Source organism: Miscanthus floridulus, chromosome 2, assembly GCF_019320115.1.
Source record: "Miscanthus floridulus cultivar M001 chromosome 2, ASM1932011v1, whole genome shotgun sequence".
Taxonomy (NCBI): domain Eukaryota; kingdom Viridiplantae; phylum Streptophyta; class Magnoliopsida; order Poales; family Poaceae; genus Miscanthus; species Miscanthus floridulus.
Genome location: NC_089581.1, coordinates 126,728,967 through 126,735,990, shown reverse-complemented (window position 1 = coordinate 126,735,990; position 7,024 = coordinate 126,728,967).

The window sequence follows — 7,024 nt, the reverse complement described above, 5'->3', positions numbered from 1 at the left end:
CCAGGCACTAGGCGATGCCATCTACTTGACCCTTACACTCCAGGCACCGATGCTCTTGATCACAAGGGTAAGGGTAAGACTAGGAGGCAGTGAGGGTTTGTGGTAGAGTTTGTGGTAGATGTTATTATGTACTATTATGGACTTTGTGGACTTTCATTATGAACTATTATGGATTGTATGGACTATTATTATGGACTATGAACTACTATAGACTATAATTATGGACTATGTGGACTATTAATATGCTCATGTATATGGTTTGAGATGAATGTGGCATATATTTGTATGTTTGAACATGTTGTATTGAGGTTAAATATTCATGTCATATTTATGTATGGATTGCATCAAAAAAATAGGGGAAATTATGCCAATTTTTTTTGCCTAAAGTACATTTGTGTAGTACACCTATACCATCTAGCCTTTACAGTGATTTGTCATATCACCGTCAAATAGGCTTTTTAGTGTCCTTGGAAATAGTGATTGAATTTTGAATTCGAATAGGCTTTTTAGTCATGGAATCTAGGCTCTCCAGTGTCCTTCGATGTAGGCTTTTCAGTGATTTTGAGTAGACTTTCCAGGAGCATTTACAACATAATACAACGGCTAGCAAACCTACCTCCGCCTATATATATGCGTTCCAGGATGCATTGCTAACCAAAAGCAAAACTAAATTAGTATTCGGTTTTGTTGGAATAGGAATGTCTGAAGGGTCATCTAGAGGAAAAGGTTTTGGGAGTGGGAGAGGAAAGGGGGGGACAAAGGGAACTCCCATTATGTGGGAGGGGTCTCTTGGGCCTGATTTCTTTGAGGAACTAGTGTATCAGTTCCCCCCCTCCCGAGAGCAAGAGTGATTTCACTAAAGAGTGCTCTCTCAGATGATACGATAACCGAAAGGAAGTTTGGACAAAATGCATGTATGGTGAGGACTGCTTACTACATATGTTCACTAAGGGGATCGACGGAGGTCGTTGCTTCTTCAAATGCCCGTGAGCATGGGTAATTGCTATTACATTTTATTTGTTAAATATGTTTCTTGAATACCCTTACAACTCATAAGACATACTTATTGTAGTCTTTTGAGTCCAAAGAAAACTGTGGGTTCACTAGGTGGGTTGATCCTCGACCAATTTATCTACATCAGTAGTACATCTACTACCTGTAGGACCATATCTTCGATCTACAAAGGGAAGTTAGCAGCGGTTACAATGAAGATGAAGACGACGACAACAACAATGGTGTAGGTTCACATGACACACTCTACAATGATCCATATTGCACCTGCCCTAATCACAAGAACAAGGGGCCTCCGCCGTCACTCCTACCACCACCAACAACAACAATGGGAGGCTACTATAGAGAAGGTGCAACACAATTTGCTATGTGGCCACACTACTAGGATGACCCTATCTTATTCACATGGCACATCCATGTGTTTGTTGTTTGGTTTAATTACCTAAGGCATGTTAGGTTCAGTCGAAGTAACTATGTATCCTTGTTTGGTACATGTTCTCACATGCCATTTCGTGTGCTTGTTGTTCACTTTAATTACCTAAGGCATGTTAGGTTTAGTTTAGGACCTCTGTACCTCTACTTCGTTAGGTTTTATTTGTAGTACGTGATCTCATTTCACTATGTCCGTAATATTAAACTGGATATTATGACCACAGATAATGAAAACAACAACATAATGAAAAGTCCAATACTTTAACACATTAATAATACTAGAAATACATGCGACAAACTAAATAACGCAGTACATGACCTAAGTATGCCAATACTTAAAGTGTATTACATGACAACATAATGAAAAGTCCAACAGTAGACAACATTGTTCATGAATAAACCATAGAACTAGCAAGTCATGGAGACTACTGAGTGTAATGAGGCCACTTTCCCTTCCTCAGGGCATCAGGATTCTCCTCCATTGCTGCTTTCGCTCTACGTGCACGCTCAAGCTTCTTCTCCCTCTCCTCCCTATACGCAGCAACACGCCTCCTCTTCCTTATGCTCCTTTTCTGCAGCCTCCTCTCTGCGTCTCTTCTCCATCATCTCCTTGTCCTCTGCCTCCCACCGCAATAGTTTCTGTATCCATTCCTTGTCTTCAGGCTTAATCTCAATGTTGATCCACTGTTCAAAATCACAGAGTGGTGGAGGGGTCTGCAACAAATGCAATTGTTATAAAACAAAAAAATCATGCAAGATTTCATATGACACAAAATAATTATTACACAACATCAATTCCTCACCATCTTGTTAATGCGGCGCTGACAAAGTGTAGGCTCAAACGCAAAATTGGAACACATCCAATACCTCTGCCTATACGTGTCCTCTTCATCGGACTTAGCTACCTTGCAAGGATTGCCGCAAAAGCATATGGGCACTGGAACACCACTAGGCAGAGGCAATGGGTCGAAGGCATTTCCAGTCATCTGGCCATAACTACAATTTAACCAATTTCGTTCTAAGAACCGAAAGCAATTAACATTAAACCATAAACCTAGGGTTTCCCATTTGATCCACAACAATGAACCCATAATATAACAACATGCACTGAGGTTACCTTAGTTTGCTAGTTTTTCCATGCCTTGCCATCCTACGGTTGTATAATACCAATATTAAAAATTGCATGAAACCCTAAGTAATGATGATTCTTAGGTTGAAAAATCCAACTAATATATACCGAATCGATGCGAAAAAACTAAGAGGGGAGCGAGGAAACCTTGCTCTCGAAGATCTATGGATCAAATCAAAGTTTCCAAGGTTCAATATACCGATTCGTGAGGTAGGGTGAAGTGGGGAGAGCAAAAACCCGAGAGGGAGAAGAAAGAAGAGGAAGAAGCCTCGGCCAGGAAGGTTGGGCGGCAGGTTAAAACACCACTTTGGCGCCATAGATCTTGGCGCCAAGCTCGGCGCCGAGGTGGCTGCCATGTGACCGCCATGTCTGCGTTGACGCCGATGTGGCCGAGGAAGCTCGGCACCAATTACTATGGAGCTGAGACGTGTAATCTCGGCGCCAATTACTACGGCGCCGAACTAAGGGTCTAGATTTTGAAAGCATACCTCTAGGGGCATATTTGTGACAAACTTCCAAAAAAGGGCCAAAAAAACAAAAAATTCAGCCACCTACTACCGTGCACCGCTCGTCTAAATGAGATGTCACCACGCTGTCGCTCCTCTAGGTAGGCTGCCATCATACACTGCTCCTCCCTACCACTGTCGTCGCTGTGGAGGAAGGAGAGGAAAGAAAAGAGATTTTTTCTATCAACTGACATGTGAGTCCTATGTATATAGGAGGGGGTGAAGATTTCTCAATCTGTTGGAGCACATCTTCCACATAGCTTAGAGTGTTAGTTTTTCAGTCCCCTTTTAACCTAATATAGGGGACTAAGTTTTCTCAATCTAGTAGCTAGAGTTGCTCTTAGAAATTCAAAACCATTGTATAATCCTAGGTGAGTGAGTTCAACTATTAAACTACCAAATATGATCGAGAAACACGAATCAAAAGGGTTTACCTTGCTCAAGTGCAAGGGATATTTTCCCCAAAAAAACACCATCTCGCCCGGTGTGAGTTTCTTGAATGGACGCGGCGGCAGTGTCGAAGAACACGGCTGTAGGGATCCCTGACCCCCCGTGGATGGCGCTGGCGTGGCCGGTACACCCAGGGTACGCACGGTGGGACGAGCAGGCCACGGTGGTGGGCTCGGCAGTGCGAGCGCCATTGACGCATGGCACGCGATAAGGACATGGCGCACTAGGGGTCTTAAGGATCGTCAAGCTCCACATCGATCCGAATGTGCTCGGGTAAACCCTCCCGTGAATAGCTGCGGCGCCTGCTGGTAGGGGGTTAGACGGCCCGCATGCGCCATGCGAGCCTAGAACACGTCCTAGTACGCTTCAATGGAGGAGGAAAATGGCAGACGCGCCAGGTCCGCCAAGTATTGGTCTAGAGCGGCGGCCCAAAGCACATGTGGCAGAGGCACTTGAATTCCTCCCAGCCAGGGGCGCTGACATCCCACTCAAGAACATAGTACCACTGTTGGGCTATGCCCGTCATGTGGAAGTAGGCGAGCCAAACTCTATCGACCGTGCGTGTCTGCTAAGCGTAGAAAATTGCTCGCATCAATTGATCCTGCCCAGCGGGTCGTCTTTGCCATCGAAGGCCGACAACAAAAGTTTGTGGTAGCGTGGAACGCCATCGCCCGCCAACTCCTGCAGGTCATTGGGAAGCTGCGGGGCATGTGTATGGCTGCTGCGGGTGGAGGGTGGGGGATATGCACCACCTACAAGAAGGATGGCACCGGTGATGGCGAGTGCGGAAAGGGCATTTGAGTGATCGGCACGGGCAGCGAGGAAACCACCGGCTGGGTGGCCATCGGTAGGGTAGCCGGCGGCTGGGTGACAGCCGGCTGGGTGGTAAAGGCCTCTGAAAGGACGGGACCAGTGGCCGGGAGCGGCGGAGCGCCCCCGTATCCCGGTGTGCCGAAGAGAATGAGCGGCGGAATGGAGGTGGCCGGCCGGTTCTCGACCTCGGCGACGTGGGTGGCGAGCTCACCCATCTAGCGTTGCAATGCCATAGATGGCGGTGGTGAGTGCGGTGAGTGCGTCGGTTGGAACTTGGGTGAGCAAAGGCTGGGAAATGGTGAGCGGCGCAGTGGTGATCATGGGAGTAGATGAGATCGGAGGTGGCGCGGCGGCGGCAGTGGTGGGGGTGGAAACGACGGCGGCGGTGGAAGTGTTGGCACCTGACATTGATACCAGATTGTTGGAGCTAGGGTTGTTGCGTAGGGGATAGGAGTGGGACGTCAGAGGGCGAGGCTTGTAACCCCGACGGCAAGGCTGCGACGCCGTGCTCGTTGTCGGAGAGACGCAAACAAGAGTGAGCTAGGGCGCCCAAGAGCGAGAGAGAGAGTTAACTCAATCTCTGGCTAATCTTCATTAAGCAAAAGTGTTCAAAAATTATACACCCATCCTAACAAACCTCAGCTAACCTTAAGGGATAACAATCAAAGGGAACTCACACTCCTAAACCATCGAATCCTGATAACTAACACGCATGCGCTGAATGAGCGTCTAGGTGCATCGAGTTGTCGCTGGTGATTGCATGCTGCCGCGGCGTGCCGTGGCCCACCGTTCAGCCACGGCTCCTCTTGCGGCGCTGGTAGACGTTCCCCACCATAACAGATGACCTTCTACCGAATTGATGGCCTATTCTTGGCTACTAATTAGTCAAACTAGAAACCCACTTCTGCAAAGTTACCTAGTAGAGGACTAATCTAGGAATTGCCCGGTGTTGATATGGCAGATTGTGCCTTCTATGGTTACTGATCATGAAACTTTTGTGTTGTTGTTATATTAAAACTTATGATCACTATTTTCTACATACTATGTTTTTTTTACCTTGGCACTATATTAATGATGATATTGGTCAGACAAACGAGTAGCATTGCATGATGAATACAAAGTACAGACAACCAAAACCAAGCAGGTTTAGTAAGATTCGCAGCATGCCTAGTTCAGCTTAAATTTCATCTCCTAAACCAAAATATGTTTTAAGCTAAGACCTAACCGCTGCGAGAGCACTTCTCTTGCGTCTTAATCAGCCATTACCTGCCTCAATGTTTTATACTGCTTATAACTGGGGGTTCGTTCCTACAATCCAGAATCTGCAGAGCAGTGCATGTTTTTACAACTTAATAAAACGTAGGTAAGCAAGCAGAGGGCTTCCTGAAGAAGAAACTCCTAAAATATAAAATCTAAAAAGCCTAGCTAGTAGCAACCAAAATTGGAGGCTAAGTTCTCAGTCTCCATCACCAGCACAACTGTACAAGTATACAGGACGATACCTTGAAACGGCAGATGGGCGTGTCTACCCCGACCAGGAAAGCCGGGACCCTGCTGAAATCGACGAGATCAAAGTAGTGGCCATCATGTCCAATCTGCGAGCGTAAATCTTTTTCTCTCACCACCTGAGCAAGCAAAAAGTTGAATCGAGCGACACCCTCGGAAGTCGGAAGTGTGTAACTGCAACATAGGACAAGGACTTTTTTCTAGGATCTGTCTATTTGCAACTCAGGTGATTTGACCCCCTTTGATCACTCAAGCAATTTGAGGGGGCAAATCACACAAATGAAACAAAAATCAAAATTTGTGTGATTGAGAGCCTATGATCACACGAGTAAACCAAATACGACAAATCACACAAATCTAAACAAAAGCAAAAATTGAGTGAAACAAGAGATCAAATCACACAAATTATGCATTCCTTCTAAAAACAGACAGCAATTGAACTCGAGTAAACTAGATACTAAAACCTAAGTAAACTAGAACAAGGAAGCCAATAGTTAGAAGTACCTGAGATTCAAATATAACCAAAGAATCCATCTCATGCTACACCTGAAAATAAAATCCAAAGAACACGACCAAACAAATCAAAATATACAAATTAAAAAAAGCAAAAAGCAAAAAAATTCTATGCATTGCAAAATCAAAAAACCTTTCTTTGGTGAACCAAACAGATCAAAACTAAAAAAAAAAATTCAAAAAGCAAAAAATTTGTATGAATTGCAAAATAAAATTACTGTAGCATTGATGCAGACAAACATACCATAGCAAAAAACAAAATTTAAGGATGAATAAAAAAACAAGAAGACAATAAGGCATTACCATCAAATTACACCACTTAGTACAATAATTTACAATGAAAAATGACTGTAAATCTAATAACAGAGCACTGTAACTGGATTCATTTTATCAATTATTGTAAAAATCAACTAACTAGGCCACCAAACTAAGTTACCTAGAACACCTTTTACAACATTTCTGATGATCAACTAAATCCGCAGGACCAACTACCACATGCCAAATGAAACCTCTCTGATCACTCAAGCAATTTGAGGGAACAAATCATACAAATGAAACCTCCATCTTAGCCTCCGCCTGGACATCTCTAGAACACAAGATCAAAAGAAAGAAGAAGAAAACTACAACAAAAAAAAGAATCAGAACAAATACTAGCCGGATGTAC